The sequence below is a fragment of the Spea bombifrons genome, chromosome 3 (assembly GCF_027358695.1).
Source record: "Spea bombifrons isolate aSpeBom1 chromosome 3, aSpeBom1.2.pri, whole genome shotgun sequence".
NCBI classification, from domain to species: domain Eukaryota; kingdom Metazoa; phylum Chordata; class Amphibia; order Anura; family Pelobatidae; genus Spea; species Spea bombifrons.
In genome coordinates, this window is record NC_071089.1 from 52,602,939 (window position 1) to 52,623,477 (window position 20,539).

General features: G+C 38.5%; 1 protein-coding gene across 6 annotated transcripts in view; it reads left to right on the top strand.

The window, feature by feature from the left end:
- SIPA1L2 (signal induced proliferation associated 1 like 2) overlaps positions 1-20,539 on the top strand; it is a 99,673-nt gene that overhangs the window by 12,630 nt on the left and 66,504 nt on the right. For 4 of the 6 annotated variants that reach the window (XM_053458483.1, XM_053458487.1, XM_053458486.1 and 1 more), the window contains exon 1: positions 15,445-15,845. The exons of 1 other annotated variant lie outside the window; for it this stretch is intronic. The gene's annotated coding sequence lies outside the window, so the exon portion shown is untranslated. Of the gene's footprint in view, positions 1-15,437; positions 15,846-20,539 lie in introns of those variants that run through there. One more of the 6 variants, XM_053458485.1, reaches the window with a different exon arrangement.

Consider the following 20,539-nt stretch of genomic DNA (forward strand, 5'->3'; position numbering starts at 1 on the left):
CCAGAAGCCCCTCCACAGCCTGCGTCTTTACTGCAAAAGTTAAGACGTGGAGTGCCGCGATATGTCAGCACCCAAAAGGGCATTCTGCCCTCGGTTTTGTAGCGGGGGGGACTACTGCCCCTGAACCTGCCCACCTATACACTATGCCGGCGGACGCCTGATTTAAAAGTGCTTAATTCAGCTCAAACGATGTAGCTGATAGGCCTCAATAGCAAGGCATTCAGTGACCCTGAAAAACAGTGCTCTGGAGAGCAGTCACAAGTGCCATAGCGAGAGATTTTGCTTCTCGCAAGATATCGGTGCCCTTTAAAAAAAACAAAAAAGCGCCCCTAGAGGGTCTCTCAGGTAGTGCATTCAACCGTGCAAGTCAATCAAGTCCAGCTTACTAATCACAATGTGATTAGTAAACTAAATAAATAAAATGAAAATTGTTAAAAATAAACGTGGTACAATGTAAACATAATTCTCTAATGTTGCAAAAAATTACTCAGGACAAATATTAGAATCTATTTGGCAGGTTTTTTTGTATTAGCCTTCATATATGAGAAGAAGATACGGTACTTTGCTTATCCTGTGTAGCTGTAGGTAAATGACTAGTGGAGTTCAATAGGTCATTTGCCATACCATGTAAACTGAGCTGGTTTGTTTTAGAATGGGGGAAGAAAGGAGAATGTAGGATATATGGGATGAGATAGAAACATTGAAGAACCAGTAATCCATAGACAGACACCCCTCCTTGGACAAAAGCAGGATAACAGATGAACAGGGTCATCCTATTTGGATTAGGATAATATAGCATTATAGAAAGTAGGTGCATTCAGGTAACCGCTTAATTCTTAATTTATATTCATCCATATGTTCGTGTTCTTAAATGCTCTGTAAAGTAAATGTAGCTATTTTCTTTCTATCACCTTTACTCAGAAATTGCTCCTACTTTCTCATTGTGTGTGACGCAAAAGCAAATCTCTGATTTCAATGTAGTTTAGAAAATTGTAATGTAATTATATTGAATTATTGCCTCCTTTTGTTGTGGGGTTGTTAGCATGTTTTACCCACTATCTTTGAGATTGGAAAAGCATTGTGTGTAAAGTGTTGCCACTATATACCATATTTGCCCAATTTATAAAACAAGCTCCCCCCTCAAACAATAATCTTAAAAAAAAGTCTGTCCTATAATCAGTCACTTTTTATTCAGACCTTGGATCCACATCACAGCCGACAATGACAGCATTCTCGGCACGATCGGAGGCAATGTTGCTTTTCTGGAAGCCTCAAGAGTAAAGCTATCCAAGGAAGAAGAAAGAAAGAAAAACGACAGCCAAACCGCCCAATCGCTGTGACGCTTGGTTGAAACTTACAGGTGGCCTGTCAATTATACCCAAAACCCAATGCGAATCGGTGAGGGGTGTTCCAGGATGCCTCTGGATTGAGTCAGGCATGGAACATCAAAAAAGGACTGCAATTGCTGAGACTGCCTAGGGGCTTGTCACAATTCACACTGCATGCAAATTTAGGGGTTAATGGCTAAGGGTGTCGGTTGATGCCTCAAGAGTTGGGCAGACCTGGATCAGCCATTATTTTGTTTCCATTTACTTGGGTGATCACATAGAATAAATGACAACTCTGTATTCTCTGAGCACTGAGTTGTTAAAATCCTCCCTCTCTCCTACTGACACACTTTGATCTTCTGTCAGAGAGAGAGAGAGGTAAGAGAGGTACTGTGTCCCTGAAACAAAGGTAATTGGAAAATAAAATAAAGTCATAAAACTTTTTTGCATTATAAACAAATTATGTCTCAAAAGAAAGCCCTACCTGTCCAAAAAAAGAAACAACCCCCCCCCACACACTTTATTACCCCCACTTCTTTACTTAAATGTGTGCATGAGTGAGTGGCAGAGTGTATGTGTGCTTATTAGTGAGTGACAAAAGCCGTGCTTTTGATTTTTTACCTAATAGGATTGTATTATAGACAGGCACTTATTAATTATATACTTTATTAATCGAGTAAATACAATAAATAAAAATGTTTTTTGTTTGCAATACTGTAAACAAAGCTTTTTTCTGTTCTGGTTGAGTGTCGTTTATTTAGGTGGTAGCCTGGCAAATAACATAATAGTACTTTGTCTTTTTGAACAGACCTGTCAAGTTATGTCATAATATGTACATCGTTCCATTTCACTGTGTATTAGATTTGACTAGGTAGCAGTTGCAGCCGTGACTCACCCTTTGTTCTAAATGCTTTTCACATGAGAAGTGCTGATTGTTCTAATTTCAGTGCTGTTGCGTTCAATATGTAAAAGGCCCATACAACTTCCTTAATCACCAGAAGCCAGCTGTTACTAAGCTCTGAAGACAAAATGCAGTGTGAGACGCCCCCCCTCCCCACCCTCTCATTCCTGGTCTAGTGCACAAATAGTTGCAAAGCAGCTGCACACATTGCATTTTCTTCTTCTGTTGAATTTATTTGAGAGTGAGAGAGAGGGTTTTTTTTTTTTTTTATATGGTATGGACCTTACTTTAAATAGGAACGATTCAGTCTATGATGATATCCCTGGCCGCAATCTTGGTAGAGCTCCTCCTCTCAACTCGGGTAGGGCAGAATAAAACTATAAATTGCTCCTCCTTACTTGCCCAAATGTTAATCCCGCTTTAGTTTGTATTAGTAAGTCCCCGGATGCGGATGTGAGTATTATTAAAGGAGAGTGTAATTGCCACCCAGAGCCTACCCTTGCCGGACGCGGTCAGGACTGCCCGCTGATGGTGGGCGGTACCACTGGTGATGCAGGAAACACCCCCATTTAAAGTGCAAATGGGTGGGCTGTGGGGTGTGTCAAGACCCTGCTCCTGCGACCCGGAGAATTCAGATGTAGAACCAGAGAAGCAGCTCTTCTCTTGGAGTTTTCCAGGCCAAATCTGGATAGTTCCTTGGTATGGTAATCACCCAGAAAGAAAATTAGGTATCTCCATGAGGAAGATACCTAACTTTTGAAGAGGAAGACACACCTTTGTTGTTCCTTCTGGAGTTTAATTCAGCAGCAATGAAAAGAACTGTTCTTCTAGTGGCGGTTGCAGTAGGCCTTAGTGTAAGGCAGCAAGTGTCAAAAATAGGTGTTGCTTCAGTGGCCCGCTCTGTCAAGAATTGCAGAAGGTAGAGCAAGACTTGGCCCTTTCTTGGGCTGAAGGGACAGGAAGAATTTTGAGGCTCCAGACAGAGAAAAAAATATTTTTTTACACTTACTGGGCTAGTGACAATTTCACCTCTTGGATATTCTGATACCAGGTTCTTCCTAGTTCTAGGCAGTCTTTGGTTATTTTTTTTTCTCCTGTATAAATGTATGGATTATGTAGATAATTATCAGTGGTTACCATATAGAGTTTCAACCACCCTCATGTTCATTTGGCCTTTTATTCTCCCAAGGTGAAGAAAGCTAATGACTTTTAGTTTTACAAAGGAGGCAGAGAAATTAATTTATTTTTGACCTGTACATTGTAAACAATGACATGGAACACGTCCATTTCAACCTGGGATGATCACAGCAGCCTATTTGCAACTTTCCATTCACCGGAATAGCAAAAGTTCCTCAGGGTGGCTATTTTCTGAAAGCAAAGTCTTCAGCACATTCATTTACAGGCCCTTCAGTTAGACTTGGTTTCAGCTTTTCAGTTATTTGTAAAAGTGGTGGTTTTGGCATACTAAAGATGCCAGGGGAATATAGTAATCATTTATCTGGATGTTTGTGGCCATCTTTGCTCATCTTCCCAACTCTAGAGACTTTACAGAATTATCAACAGGGAAAATCCTTGTTGACCCCTGGCCGCTGGAGAGAATCCTGCCTCCTAGGAGACAAGCAAGCCTTAAAGAAAATGTTCAGTTTTGCTAAGAAGGAAATTGTCTTTTAGACTGATGGCGAGAGGTCATAGGGAAGATGATTTCAGTCAGATATGCAGTGCTGTGGGGAAATAAAGTTAAGGGACAACATCATGAAAATTTGGTCCTGGCTTTTTGCTTGTTCATAAAGGCCTGCTGTGTTTTTGAACGTCACAAACTCCAGAGTTTGCATATTAGGTTCCACCGCTGTTTGTCCTGACAGCAAGTATGTTAAAAGGCTGGTAGTTCACTTGTATCATTTTTTATACATGCATGCACTCGCTTGCCAGCGTAGGTGGCACCATGTGGTGTCACCCGCTATCCGACTAGTTCACCAAGTAGTAGTTTTGGCCCTGTCTTATTGTCTGATCAAGGGTCCCCAATGTATATTGTTTATATAATCATTCTAAACCATTTCGTTATTCTTGCCACCACTTTTATTGTCATGTGACAGTTACAATATACTAATGTTTAATGTGTATGCCAATAACAGATGATAAAATTAAGTTGGCAAGCCATTGTCTTAAGTGCCACGCTTATCTAGCATGAATACTGTTAATGCAAGGGAGAAACTAATTGCGTTTGAACAACTGTGTATTTCCTTGTTGCTCTTATGAGGGATATTTTGGTATTATTAAGCTGCATTACTAACAGTCTGTGGTGATATTTTTATGTGTGAAATAGCAGGTGCGCTTCCATGGCTACTTCCTGTACACTCTGCCACTATAATGGGTCAGAGATCTCAAAGAGGCTATCGCCTTCTTAGCAGATGGCCCACTGCCAAGGTAGTGCACAATGACAGAGGGGGTTTCTTTCCGGTGTCACAACCTGTCTTAACAAGATGCTCTAAACTTGTTAAGTGTTTGTAAAACTAGCACCATCTCCCAAACCCTAAAGTGTTCCTTATACTGAACGGACACATGGTTTTTGCCTAATTGGCCCCAAAGGAGTTAGCATCCATAGTGTGGTGTATATATTTTAGTGCGCGTGCCTACCATGAGTATAGCATGACACCAGAAGTCTTTTTGTAAAATAAATTGTTTGTGTGTGTGAGTATATTTTATATAGCCATGTGTAAATATATATAATCTCTTAATAGATATTTTTTTAATCTATGTGATTAATGTGTATGGTAGATAAACCATTATCAGTAAATTGATGTTGTGATAAATATCACTCCGTGACCTATATTTGGAATTCCATAGAAGTTATTTTAATCTGTTTTGAGTTGCACAGCACTTAATATATTATTGGAGCAGCATGTACATTATTTGAGTCTCTTTGATGTTAAACCTCAAAAACTAGGGCTAGCCCTCTAGCAAGATAAATATTTGAAGATAAGTGGTTATGCTTAACTTGTTCCAGTGAGTAGTCCTCCGCAAACACTTTTTAGTCTTTACTAGATGTTATGTAACCTTGCATTTATAGTTTCAAATGGGCAATCTTATTACTGTCATAGTTTTATTTTTCAAACCTCATAATGGTTGTCCAACATCGAAATCCGCCTGCCTTGGTTAGACCCTCTATCTCTGTCAGGTCTCTACTGTAGTGGTCTTTTGCTTGATCTCAAAACTGCATGGAGGGGTGTGTGTGTGTGTGTGTGTGTGTGTGTGTGTATGTATATATGTGTATGTATATATATGTGTGTGTGTGTGTGTGTGTGTGTATATATGTATATGTATATATATATGTGTGTGTGTGTATATATATATATATTATACACACACACACACACTCACACTGAGCAGCCATAACATTATGACCACTGACAGGTGAAGTGAATAACACTGATAATCTTGTTATCATGTCTATGGGTGGGATATATTAGCCAGCAAGTGAATATTTTGTGCTCAAATTTGAACTTTGAGGAAGGAAAAATAGGCAAGGATCTGAGAGACTTTGACAAGGGCCAAGTTATGATGGCTAGAAGACTTGGGTCAGAGCATCTCCACACTGCAGTGTTCCCGGCCTGCAGTGGTGAGTACCTATCAAAAGTGGTCCAAGGAAGGAAAAGCGTACATCAGTGTGAGCCTTGGCCGCCGATGGCAAAGCCTCACTGATGTTATGGGGGGGGGGGGTTGACGTCTGGCTGAGAAGGTTAGTGGTGATTCTAATAGGGTCAGAACATCACAGTTTGTTGCGTGTGGGGCTACGCAAACCAGTCAGTGTTCCCATGCTGACCCTGTCCACTGCTGAAAGTGCCTACAATGGACACGTGAGCATAACAACTGGACTAAGGACAAATAGAAAAAGGTGGCCTGGTTTGATGAATTACATTTCTTTTACATCACATGGGTGGCTTGGTATGTGTGCATCACTTACCTGGAGAACACATGGTACCAGGATGCATGGGAAGAAGCAAGCCAGCAGAGGCAGCGTTGGCCAAACTTCTGATGGGAAAGCTTGGATCCTGCCATTCATGTGGATGTTACTTTGATACTTACCACCTATTGAAGTACACCCTTTCATGGACACGTATTCCCTGATGACTTTGGCCTCTTTCAGCAGGAAAATGCCCCCTGCCACAAAGCAAAAATGATTCAGGAATGGTTTGAGGAACACAACCACGGTGCTTGGCCTCCAAATTCTATCCAATCGAGCATACGTGGAATGTGCTGGATAAGCAAGTTCAATACACGGACTTAAAGGATCTGCTGCTAGCGTCTTGGTGCCAGATACCACAGCACACCTTCAGACGTCTAGTGGAGTCCATGCCTCCACGGGTCAGGGCTGTTTTGCCAGCTAAAGGGGGACCTACACAATATTAGGCAGGTGTCCATAAAGTTATGGCTGATCTGTGTATATGATTATGTTTTACATAGCAGCATATCTCCTGACATCAGCTGCAACCTATGGAGCTCTCTCAGTATATCTTTATCCTTATCTACCATCACAATGTAATACCTTACCAATTGTCTGTCTAGTCCCTTAATCATCGGGGTACATTTATTACATGCTTAATTAGTATGCATTCTTCAAAAATTGAAAAACAAAAACCACTTTCCTGAGGTAGTAGCTGCCGCCCTGCTGCTGTCCTCCTTCTCTGTAGTCCTGTTCTTGCTACTAATTGGTAGTTTCAAGGAGCCAATCGGTGGCAAAAAGCATTAATTTTGATATAATAGGATTGCTTTCTCCACCCACAGTGTTCAGAGTTGGCGCTGGAGCAGACTGGTGGCATGTAAGGAGATGTGTTAAGGCAAATATCTCCTGCACATAAAAAAAAGCCTAGGTTGGGAAAATGGGCCAATGCTACCTGGCATTTGCAAGGGTTAAATCACAAAACTTAAAGTGCATACAATGCCTGGGGTGTCCCTCTAATGGTTTTGTTTATTGATATCCATTCTAGATTCCCCATTTAATGAAAGCGGATCCACTCCCAAATTACCTAGCAGTTTTCTACAATCCTTCTATTCATCCTGTTAACTTGTATGTTTATTAAGCTGATAAAAAAAACTGATACCGCCTATTAGTCCTTCTGTAAGCTCTAGACTAGCAATTACGTGATTATATAAAACAAACTATGTTCAGCAGTGCAACTATGGGCTTACAATCATGGACTAACGAAGTTGCTCTGGCTATTCAGTTGGGGGCATCATAGCGTGCTCCATGCACATGATATGCTTACTGCCAGTCATCTTCAGTGATTGCTGTGTGCTGGGGTCTCTTCAGATCCGCGTGTGCATGTGTTGAAAGCGTTTGCATTTGATTTGCTGATTGGCAGGAAAAACAAAAGTTATTTAAGCTATTAAGTTATTCTTACCATGTTTGCTTAGTTCTTAAATACAGCCATTTGTGCTGGAGGGCTGGACAGTGGAGGGTTATTAAAGAGGGCATTAGGCTAGGTTTCCATTTGTTGGTTTTTTTTGCAAAAACGGCCATAATAACGCCAATTCAGCCACACTGTGTTTTATTAGTGAAAAAAACGCTGTGGCCAGATGTTAGCTGTTCTTCAATAGGAAATCGTACAATGCCATATCCACTTGGCGTTTTTCTGTTTGGCGTTTTTTCAGTCCTCTTTGACGTTTTACTGCTTTTTTGGGCTCTGTGGCAGTTTTAAAAAATCGCAGCATGTTGACACTCTGGCGTTTTTTGCAAGGAAATCTTGGTGTTTTTCTCCAATAGAAGTCTATGGGAGAGAAAAAACGCCATGAAAAAGCCATGTGGGTTTTGCCTTGGCGTTTTTTATGGCGTTTTTTTTCCACAGTTACAATGCAGAGGATGGACCCAGTATCTGTGTGTCCTACGAGAAATAGATTGGAAACAAACAGTTTCACACAAAACAAAGTTCATATTGAATTTTACACCATTTGGAACAAACATGCCATTACAAACAAACATACCCGACGCATCAACTGGATCCTGCATGCCAAAAGCAACAGCAAACAATTTGCACCATCATTTGGGGCCAATCTTCCTAGAGGAGCTGACATTCGGAATAAAGCATGCCTTACAAACCACAGAAAAGAGACAAAAGGGTCCGCCGAGGCGTGTTTAAGTAGAACTCTACCAAGTAAATGACATCAGGAGAGGGCAGATACTTGCCATTTATCCTAATCCCTTTTAGCTGGGTGACAATTTTAACGTGTAAAGGCTGGAAAAACTGCCTAAGGTCAAAAAAGCAATTTCCACAGAAAGGCTAAAACGCCAGAAAAAACTGGCGTTTTTCATCGAGCAAATAACGCAGGACAAAAACCCAAGTGGAAACCTAGCCTTACACTTACCAAAAGAAAACTGCAACACAGCACTTTTGGAGGTTTGTCTGGTTACAGGTGCTGTTCAGCTTAAGTAAAACATTTTGGCAGATCTGTAACTTAGGTTTAAAGGTTTAACCACATTATAACACAGGAACTTTAAAGACACTTTTCAGTTTTACAGTGACAAACTATCCGTGCCTGTATTTTGTGCCAATTAATACAAATCTAAATTATCAACAGTACAATGAATTCGGTTTCTGGTGTGTAAGGTTTACCAGACCTTGATAAATAGATGTTAGTACAATTTATAAACTACTAATAAAACCTTTTTTGTGTAAATGGAACATTGTCATAAATCTAATATACTACAGGGACATACATTTAGTATTCTTATTTAGTTCATTATATTGAATAGGCCCTTGTTTACAGGATATTTACCAAACTGCAGGAAGGAAAATGCTTTTCACTGAGTTCTGCCTATTGTGTTGTGTAGACAACGGTGTATGAGAATATTTCTCCTTGTGACTAAAAAGGGGCGATAGCAGCTGCTATGTACCATTTAGACCCTATCCATCAATTATGTATGGCGCAAAGGAAGTTCACTTCTGTAAACTGATTGTTGTTTCCTCCTTCCACACAGATTATTTAAAGAAGTTCTTAATTCTCTGTTCTTTTAGCAGATGGGAATATTAACAAGTTAAGTGCAATGCTGATTTATAGGGGCTATATATATATATATATATATATATATATATATATATATATATATATATATATATATATATATTTATTATTATATTTTATTTATTTTTTTATTACAACCCTGCTCAATGGGTAATTTTTTTTTTCCTAAATGCTTCATAGTATTGCAGGTTAATGACACTCTGTTGCCTATAGAGCATCCTTTCTCCGTATGTCAAAACCTTAGCAAAATTGAGAGGTTTGTGATTTTCTGTGTATGCTGTCACCAGTATGGGTGGAATGTCCACCTAGAGGCCAGTCTGTAGATCCATGCTGTTTAGAGAAAATACTTTGACCCTCGTTTTTAAAAATAGAATGTGAACAGGTCAACTAGAACTAGAATTACTCTTTGGATCATTTAAGGTGAACCTTAGGTGCCTCTAATCATAGTAGGTGTCCTCTTCTTATCTGCTCTGTCTGTTTGTTGATATCCCATACAGAACGCGGATACAAGTCTCGGGGTCTGAAGTGGCGCAATCTCAGGAGCTGGCGCATTGATACTTTACATTGATCTGATGAAATGTAAGACTCCTGATTAGTGCTTTTGCTAACAGTATGTTATGGTTGATATCCCCGTTTGAACTGAATCTAAGTGTAACTTTTTAAGTAACAACAAATTCAAGTTTTTCACGGGTTACAGTCATTTGGTTAATGCAGTTGATGAGTTGCTACATAAAATCTGAATTATTGGCCATTAAAGAGTCTCCCGGTTGGGTAATTTTAGAAAGTTCCAGGTATGGTTATGATGAGGTCAGCCTTAAGTGCATTTTTTTGTCTCCCTCCCTTTAATTACTCATGTCCTTCTTTAATTGTGTAACATGTTAAGTCATGTGTGTCATCTAACCAGGATTAAGAATTCCCAATTGTTGTGAACGGATATTTTTCCCTGACGTGCCTGGCACATCAGTTGTCATCAATGGGTCAAAGAATATAATTATTGTTTAAGGTATTTGTACAGAGGAGAACTTAAAATAATTCAAATAGGTTAGTGTATACAAAACTTATTTTTAACTGGAGCAAATAAATTTTGAAGTTGGTTAGGGTTGTGCAACTGTAGTGCATCTGTTATCTGTAGTGTAAGCGTTATTGGAAACTCTTCTAAAAACTTGTTATGGGGTGAAGTTATACTAAAGGGAAATACTGTCAGAGAAAGCTACCTGCCTGTTTATGTTGCATGTGATAAGAAAACTTGTTTCATATGCTACCAAAAAACATATTTAAAGAAAATGGCCTCATTTATAAATGTGTACAGAGGGATTGCCCTCCTCCCCAATGCTGAGGCTCCTCTTTCTTTAGTCATACCTGCACCCTCTGCAGCCCCTATTTTTACACAGCTGGAAGGAATTAAATCATTCCAGAAATAGAACTGAGGGTTTCTAGAGAATAAGTAAACTCGCTGCTAACCAGCTACTGATGAAAGACAGCTCCTGTGATTCTTAGCTTAGCGTTGTGCCAGCTGAATGCTACCTGCAACCACACTCAAGCTAATCCAAAACCTTCAATAGATGAACAGAATAGCGTCTGTGTTTGAATATTCCTTCCTTGGAATATTTGAGGGATCTGGGTCGAGGCAACTGTGAAGGATTAAATTAGATACACTCTGGGCATTAGTGAAACTTTCACAATGTGCACGGCCATGTTGCTAGAAGGGTATATTCTCCTGTGCACGCGCACATGGTATATGGTGGTATGTTCAAGTGTATTGAGATTAAATATTACTCCTTAAAACAAGTGTGAAGGAGAGAAACCCAGGTGGTATATATGAGGGTAGAAAAAAGTAAAGCCCGCACACATTAGTTGGAGTGGACTAAAGGTGATGGGAAAACCCCTCCACATGAAATTAAGGGAGTGGCAGAGACATTATTATTCATCCTTAAAGGGATTCGGCTGAGTCATGTATTGCCTCAGGCCAGTACCCAACCTCTGGCTTCTGCACCTCTGCTTTGTTTAAAGGGTGTCTAATGCAGACAAGGGGTCCATCTATAAAATTAATGTAGAGGCAAAAGGTGATCGTATTTACAGAAACCCCTTGGTGGTAGCACTACAAGGTTTCTGTGGGAAAAGTAGGTCTTCTGGCTTGCCTGGTGGATGCAGATGATGTTTAGTAATGCAAGAAAATGATAATAAACTTAATTCTCGTGCTCACAGGTGAAAATAAGAATAAGTGAAATAATAATAATAAACTTGCACGATACTTCCCAAATGACCGCAGCAGCCCAAATGTAGATGTTTAGTAATGCCTCTGCTATCCAGTAAGAAAAAAGGGAAATCACCATCTCTTACAGGTGTCCACCGTGGCCTTATGGCGTGTTGGCACTAGTAATTTTTTCGTTCTGTGGGACCACTGACCTCGGGGTCAATTTTAACTCTCCCCTACTGTAAAAGCGCTACAGAATGTGCTTGTACTCTATAAAAAAAAAAACTGATGGCGGTATGGAGTGTAAAGTGAATAGGAGAGTGTAAGTTCTTATTTTGTCAAAAATTTTAAATGGGGTTTGTTTTTTGTTATGTGTAAACACTGTGATACACTGATACCCAGCATTGCATTCCCAATAAACTGTTTCTAAAGGGACATTCATATCAAAATTAATATTATTTTGTTAAACACTTTGCTTTATCACAAGCATCCATTGTTGGCTCGACCTTTAATAATAATAATAATCATCATCATCATTACAGATATATATAAATCTATATAGACACAAACTATACATTCAAGATGGAAATCTAGGCATGGCTGTCCCTGTAAATTCTACAATAATGTAAGATGCACTGGTCTTTTAAACATACGTGTTACAGGGAAAAAAAAACAGTGTATTGCATTAAATAAATACCGCTTACTTTTGTGAAATAAATCCAAACGTGTAAAAATACTTAATCGTCCATGTTGATTAATATTTCCATTTTAAAATGTCAGAATACTTTGTAAAATCAGAAAAGAAAATATCATCTTGTCAAGGTCATTTGTCCTTTGCATTGCAAGCACTGCAGATTATGTTTCCAGACAAAATTTGCATGTTCATTCTGCCCAGTGGGGAAACATAGCTAATTACTTGTTACGTACAAACCGCAAATCAATGATTACAACATGATTAAAATGAAGCCTTGGTAACACAGCTCCCCAGAGTGGCTTGTTATGGTTATAGTGGATATACAGGGGTGATTTCTTTAATTATAAAGTAAAACAATGTAAATTAAGAATAGAATATAATTTAGCAAAGCAGTGGTTTTCTGAACGATGATGCATTCAAATAATTTGAAAGCGATAAGAAGTATTCACATACCAACAGTCTGCATTACGTCCTTTCACGTTTTTATTCTCGCCAACAAGTAAAAAAACCACTTTAGTTGTTTGGTTGAGATTGGTTCAGCTTTACATTTTCCCAAATTGTGTGAATCTAGCTTTAGAGCAACACTGCCTACTGCATCAAATGGCTCATTTCTAACCAACATTGATAGATCTTAACTAGATTCTGTGAGCCAGTGCAAGCGTTCTTCACTGGAGAAGAACACTGCTTGTTCAGCATCTGGTCTCAACTGGCTGGCTGAGATATCAACCGGCGCACCAGCTGTCAGACAGCTACGGAAAACAAGCTGGATCTCAGCAGATACAACTAATTTTTTTCGAAATTCCAATGGGAAATTAAAAATAACTTTGGATTCTATTAGACAACCCGAGTTGATTAGAGCTTCTTTAATGTCCATGGTGCCATGAATATCGCATTGTTTAACATAAAACAAGGTATTTAGCTATGCATTCATATCCTACTTGTATACATTGTGTTAGAAAGCCGTAATGAGTAACCTTGGGCTAAGCTTAGTACTTAAAGGGGAACCCCTGCTTTTTGTGATTATAGCTGTGTAGTCATTGGGGTTCCTAGTGTTGCGTGCTTAACTATTAAGTGTTCAATGAAGCAGTGTGTTGGAAAACTTACCTGAGGTTGTCCATGCTTTTGGGTTTCCAGTGAAGGCCACATGGAACACTGCAGTGATGACATTACATGCAACATAGTGTCCCCTTGCTGGTAGCCAAATATTGTAGAGAATAAGGCCACACTTTCCTGGAATACATGGCATTTATACTTTCCAGTAAGATACTAAGTTGCATGTAATGTCATCATGGCAGGGTTTCTAGGTCCGTGAGGTCTCCAAGCCATGAGGAAAGATCCTGAAGAGTGCCAGGAGATCATTGGCAGGTGAGTAAAATTTAAAGACTTAAAAGAACTTACAGCATAAAATACTTACATAATCTTTAGGCAGTATGGTGGGAGTTCTCCTTCAGGTCTAGCGGAACGGTCAGTTGAGGTCAGTAAAAAAAACATATAATCTCAAAAGTAATACAAAAAGGCCACAAACATAAATAATTAGAGGCAATAAATATATATTTTTCTATCTGTTGGCATCGCAGATGTAAAAATAAGTATATTACAACACCACTGCCAATCACTGTCACTGAAATTAATGGGAGAGCCAAATGCACATGTGTATAGGGGATTTCATTAGACCCCCTAATACGCTAGTACTTCAAATGCATGCACTGTGTAGTGGGTCCAAGTGCATTGCCTGCAAAGCAAATGATGTAATGGGGAGGGTCAGACCTATTGTATAGTGAGGATTCTGATGAGTCTCTCTATGCGTTAAGATTAAAAAATATTAATCATAATTTAACATTTAGCCATTATATACATGTGACGGCTGGTGCATACCCATTAATCATACTAGTACAGAAAGAAGAGGGTCCTGTTTTTCCAAGCTCCATTAGAAGTCTATAAAGGAAAGTTATAAAACAAATAATGGAAATGCGTTTATATAGGCAACTGTTTAGAAACTTGTATATATTCTTGTTTTATTTCTTTGTAAACAATCGAGTCGTGTTATTAGCTTGCCTATTCTAAGAAAATCCTTCTTGATACCTGTGCACTTTCTCACATTAAGGGCTTTTCATATGAGAACGCGCCTTCCCCACCCTGGTAAAAGGGTTGAATCTTATAGTAAATTACAAAGTTAGCTAAAATAACACACAGATGAGTATTGCTTCTTTAAAATACGTGATCTTAAAGTTTGCATACAGTGGAAATAACAAACCGGTATATAAGGTAGAGGGTCCTACTGGTGAGCTTATGTCTCACTTAGCCTAAATCTCATGTATATTAAAGCCATTCTGGCTGCTTTCTATTCCTCCTTTTGAGCTCACTATCCAATCATGGGTTAGGTTTACGCCCCTTTACTTGGTGTATACCTTCCTAACATGGCATCATGCAAAGAATCTAAGGCAGGCAACACAAAGGAAGGCATGGCAAAGAAGGGAGGCAAAGGGGAGAGACACAGAACAAGGGGGTGGCTAGTGGGAGTGTGGTTTCACACTCAAAGTAATGAAAAGAAAGAGGCACTGCAGGGAACATTAAATGGTCAGGCAGAAATAAACTGTAGACTAAGCATTAGAAGAAAGCAGACGAGAGGGGGCATTGGGTAAACAAACCTGTGTAGGGGAACACGTATAACTGAGCGGGGGGCTTTCATTAAACGTTCCGCTTATTTCTGCCACTCACTACCCTGCCAGACCTTTGACTGGCAGACATAAATGTTCAAATCAACTGCTTGCATACCTATTTCATTAAATGCCATGGGACTAATTATAGATGTAAATAAAACCTTATTATGCTTTAAAATTGCATTAAAACATTCAACTTAAATATATGAATTCTCAATAAGTGTGTAAGTGTTACAAGGTTTCTGTTTTTAAAGAATTTTAACATTAAATGTATTTTACATTACATTTTCTGAAACCAGAGCATTCGTGTTCTCCCGCTTTTCTTTTTACATTTGTTTTGTTTTTGTTTTTTTTTGTATCAGTTGCTGGTGTACATTTTTGGGTTTTGTTTATTACACTAGAAGGAATTCTGGCTGTCGAATAGTTAAACTGGGTTGTTACACAAGGCTCACCAAAAAGGGGCTGACTTAGAAAGAGGTTTCGCTCTTTCAAGGACTTTGAATTGTTTCCTTTTTTGCATGTACATTTTTTTTTTGTAAGAGGAAGCACAGCGAGCTGATGTCATAGTCTAACCCTTTCTCTTTACATATGCTAATTATCAGATTGCATTAGCAGTTGGTAGCTTTGTCTGAAGGGGTGGAGGAAGAGTGGATTATATGACAGCTGTATGCATGGCTGCTAACCTGATCTCCTGCGACAGCCAGATTTCATTCCAAATAGGCACAATTTGACCCTGAATAGCAACTGTTCATAGCTTTTTAATGTAAGTAAATACTGAAGGGGTATAGATTACCAGCAATTACATGCAGGCTGTCGCTGCTGTGTGACTGCGACCAGCTTTCTCAGCAGCTACATATTGCATTTGACAAGGGAGAATTCCTGTCTTGGGAAAACTCCTTTTGTTTTTCATCCTTTTTTTGGGACTAAAAGCTATGGCGGACACCGAAATCGGTATGCTTTCTGCTTGAGGAAGATCCACTGCGTGGAAATGCATTTTAAGCAAGTACATGACACCCTCGTTGAAATATGAAAGAACTGAAATCCATCAAGTGTAGGTAGCCTATTGTTTGTATACTTTGATCAGTTTGACTTTCCTGCTTCTGTAGGGATCTAGCTAAATGAGAATTACCGGTACTTTGTAATTTTATTTGCAGTGTTTCAGTTTGTTGCATCTGTAGGAATGTGTTTTTTTTTTTACCAACTTTAATTTTCCTCCTTTGTTGTTTTTCCCTTTTCCCTGCTGCTAATTGTAAGTAGTGATTTAATACCATGCAGTGTTTGAATAATTTCGCTGTTGTGTCCTATTGAAATACTATGTTCAAATGTACACTACTTTAAAATCTAAAAAAAAGACAAACTGAGCAATATGTATACATATGTTTTTTTTTTTTTTATAAAGCATGTTCAATTATTGAAGCTGTGCTGTTCTTAGTTTGATTTCGTGGTTCTAAAATGTGTTTTTTGGACTTATTAAAAGAAATCCTCCCATTCAGGGAAGTAGTTTTTAACAAATGAAGATATTGGATCATAATTAATTACATTGCAACTTTTTTGTTACCCACCATGCAAGTTTGCTATATGTAGTTGCCCTTATAAAGGAAAGATAAATGATCAACATAAAACTCTTTTAATCTGTACTAGATTGTGTGAGTGAGTGAGATGTACATTTTGCAGCATTTTGGTAATATTAGATACCGGAATGACTGCTTCCTAATGTTATTGAGAATATACAGTCAAACATGCTGTACTAAAAATAGCTTATGTCCTTACTTCCATTCCTGGTTGGAAGTTGTTGTTCACCAAATAAGGCTGCTTTATCTACTAGTAACCCTTTAGTGGGTGTTTTATATGTTATGTGTGTGTATATATAATATATATTATACTGGAAATCATTATTACTGTCGACTTTGGTGCCCTGGAAAGGTATCGAATAGCACGGCTTTAGAGAAAGTTACAGAAGTTTCCCTGTTAAAGACTAAAACGTCTAGTGGAAACATTGCTGCGATTTTTGTGTTTTTGTTTTAATAAGGTGATCATATACTAAAATCCAATAACATAAACCACTTCTTTGGCAATAACACAAAGCTGTAACGTAGGTATTTGGAAGTTGCAAATGCTTTTACCTAGAAAGCTGCCCAGGTTCTCCAGAAGATTGTGTTTCGTTCCAATCTCTTCATTCCAAAATGTTAACTTAGATTTACTTTCTTTGTTTGTTATGTCTTACAATACAGATGTATACATGTACATATAGATATGTGTATATAGTGTGTGTATGAAGATTGCATTCTGTGTTTTGTTAGTGGTATATCCTCGTTGTCTTACACAATATATTAATCATCTTTCAACCTTTTTCTTCTTGATAAAACAAAGGCAATAAAATACGCCTAGATTTTCTATGCTAGAGGTGTGATCGCAGCGTCATGCTGTAAATTAGATCTGCATGACCCAGAAACAAGAGAGTTTGCTTTAAGATACTCACATAGGTGTATTTAGGTCAAGTTAATACATGCTTAAAAGAGACGCTGTCATCTGCATCATCACATACTGATATACCTGTGGGTAGTTCTCCTGCGTTTATGGGTGTCTAAAAAACATAGTTATGTGTTCTGATTTCCCTACATACATGACCTTGTCTGTGTCTATGTCAACCAGGTCCTTACCTCCCAGTGAGTGAGATGTATAAGCACCCAGAAGGGAGTCAGTAATACATCACACATACTGCAGGCTATAGCACTTCACATGTGCTGGTCAGCAATGTGTGAAATATATGTGCGTATCCTGAAATTATTGGCTAATAAGATCACCGTATCTTCTCATGTTACTATGGACTTAGCTTAGATTTAAAATGACATTTTAATGGCTTTAGGGGGCTACATACAAGAAGCATAGATATAAACAGAATGCTTCAATCCAAAATCATATAATCCTGTTTTCCTATAAAACATCATCAGTCACGAATTACAAAGAACCTTGATCTGTCTAATGTATTCGGCTGAAACCTTATTGTCAAATGGCAAATACATAAAGGGAGGGTGGTCAGGATATTTGAAAAGAGTTGTGGTTTTAACTTTCTAACAGCTATTCATTATGTAGGGAAAGTTTCTCCAATGTGAATGACTGAGCTGACCCTGCATAATGTATAGTTCAGGAGAAATCTTTCTGATTTACTACACCTTATACAGAGTCAGTCATACTCTTCCTGCAGTAGAAGCTCACTAGGGTTGGTCCTTTATGCTTGCATGGTGAAGCCAGGAGCTGAAACACTCCTGCCGACCCCAATTTGGATAATAGGTACTATACAGTGTGTCCTTCCCCTAACTACACCTCTGGCCATACCCTATAAAATGGTAGGATTGATCAGAGTTTTTTTGTAGGATCCCTAGTCTGTGAGCAAAAATATAATTACATTTAATGGTATCTGACCTTTCAACCATTGTTTGTGGCCTTGAGCATTAAAAAGTGTGTCTGGGCAGTATTTCTTCACCAGTAATATGTAAGTCCTTTGGTGTACCTCTTATGGGTGTAGAGGGTACATAAAGTTATTTATAACTACAAAACTTTGATTTGGTTTGACTAGAAAGGAAATTGGGTGTAATAGGCTGTATGTTGGAGAAACTGGGTTGTATGTATACTTGGGTGGGAAAAACTAAGACACACTGCCCTAAAATAATGAGATTCGATTTTAAGGGTTTGGCATTACTTTTTAGGTCTGCATTAGAGCACTTGTATGCTACCTTTTGTGTTACATTTATTGACGTTTATTTGTATACTGTTCCTTTAAAATATATGTATGACTAAGATGCCAAGCAACCATATTTATGTGAGAATGTGAACAAGTTACATAAGACTACACTTTCCCCAGAAAACTTGAGCTGCCATGGTGCATTTGACTCTGTAGAAACCGATTAATTAAAGATCAAAGTCTATATGTGTCTCACTCTAGGTGTGCTGACCTATATTGTAGTCTCTAGCTTGCGAATTTGGTATGTTTGCCAAAGAGACTGGCAGCACACAAGTGGAAAAACCAAAACATCTCAGTTGAAATACATGAGGTAATAGTGAATAACTGTATGAAAGCGAAACTAACTTTCAGACCTGAAGGGCATGTACTTTGCTTCTCTTTGTCAAACTTTGTGAAGAGTTGAAAAGAGATCTGTGCATCCTGCCGTCCTGGCCAGTAAAGATGTAAAAGTCCTTAAAGAGAGCTTGGACCTGTCATGGCTGACGAGAAAGTGTCCACAACTGAAGTCTCACTTATTGAGACTACGTGTCTCGTTTTGGGGGGTTGCATACATTCTGCATAAACTAATAGGGCAATATATGGTAGATGTAGTCATTGCATTTTGTTTTAGAAGTGTTTGAGTAACTATATTAAGCTTCATAGTAAAAAATCTTTTGGATGGTCACATCGGTTTATGTAAATATGCATGTGTGTGAATGCACCAGGTTTGCAACCCAGTCTGTTTTTTACACCGATCTTGGGATTTCGATCTTGGTAAGCGAAAACCACTATGCGCCCCTCTCTCCTCCGCTTAAAAAAAAAGGGCTTGGGGCAGCAAAGTGCCGCCCCTTCTAAAGTGCTGCCTGCAGCAATTGCTCCACTCTGCTCCATGGTAGGGCCGGCCCTGCAAATTCTTATAGTCATGCTTTTTTAATCTCATTCCTTCTTATTCGTTGTTGATTACGTAACATCTTAGCATCCAGAATGGTGCTTTTCTCTGGTATTTAAATGTGTGCTTATATGCAGGTGATGCATTGCTGCAGGTGCCTTAGAATATCTTTACTTCCGCTTAAGTAATGGTTTTCCTACCACCGCTAACTACTCTAGAGATAGTTCATATAGAAAGTTCCCCCGATTTTCTTATATGAGACAACACAGAGACCAATACTGTGCAACATACTTTGGAGATTTAATGGGACATAATGTAAATAAGGATGAGTTTTATACATAAAACACTAAGGGGGTCGTTATCAATTTGTATTTTTAGAATGATACAAACACTACAGATTGAAAAAAATAAATAAAAATAAAATGCTGTTCTTTTAACAAATCAACAGGATTTATAGAATCGGACACCCTTTTCCCACCCTGTGAAAATGGATTATGTAGTTAATTTGCGCTCATTCACCCTTTCCTGTAAATCTACAACTTTTTGCCTGACAATATACATGAATAATATCACTTTGGAATGAGTGACACGTATGAATGATTGCAGTATGTTGCAAGCATTAAGGCGATATGTGTTAGCTTACCTTGTAAATAATTCAGATGGACATCTGTGTCAGATAAGAATGTTTAACCTTATGTGACTCCATTAGCCATCTTCCTACTGTCTGGGCATTTGTTACTCTCTGAGGTCAGGCTTGATTTGTTTTTTTTACTCATTAAAACCTATTTAAAATGTTTAATACGTACCTTCTGTGCAGTCTCCCCAGGTTCAAATAGCCAAGGTAATAGACATTTTTGTTTTTAGGATGTGTTTGGATGCTTCAATAGAGACTTTGTAAATAACTTTGATATGTTCTCAGGTATTGTGTAATAATTTTTTTTTTTTTAAATCCATATAGCACAGTCATACGCTCATACGCAACAATAATTCCGATCTCCTGCAAAAGAGGGGCAGTTAACTCATCAGGTAGAACACAAAGTTCTAAATATTTCAATTAAAAATCAATAAGGCATCAGCAGACCTTTCAGCATAATTGTTTCCTGGATGACAACCTTTTTTACTGCTGAATAAAGCA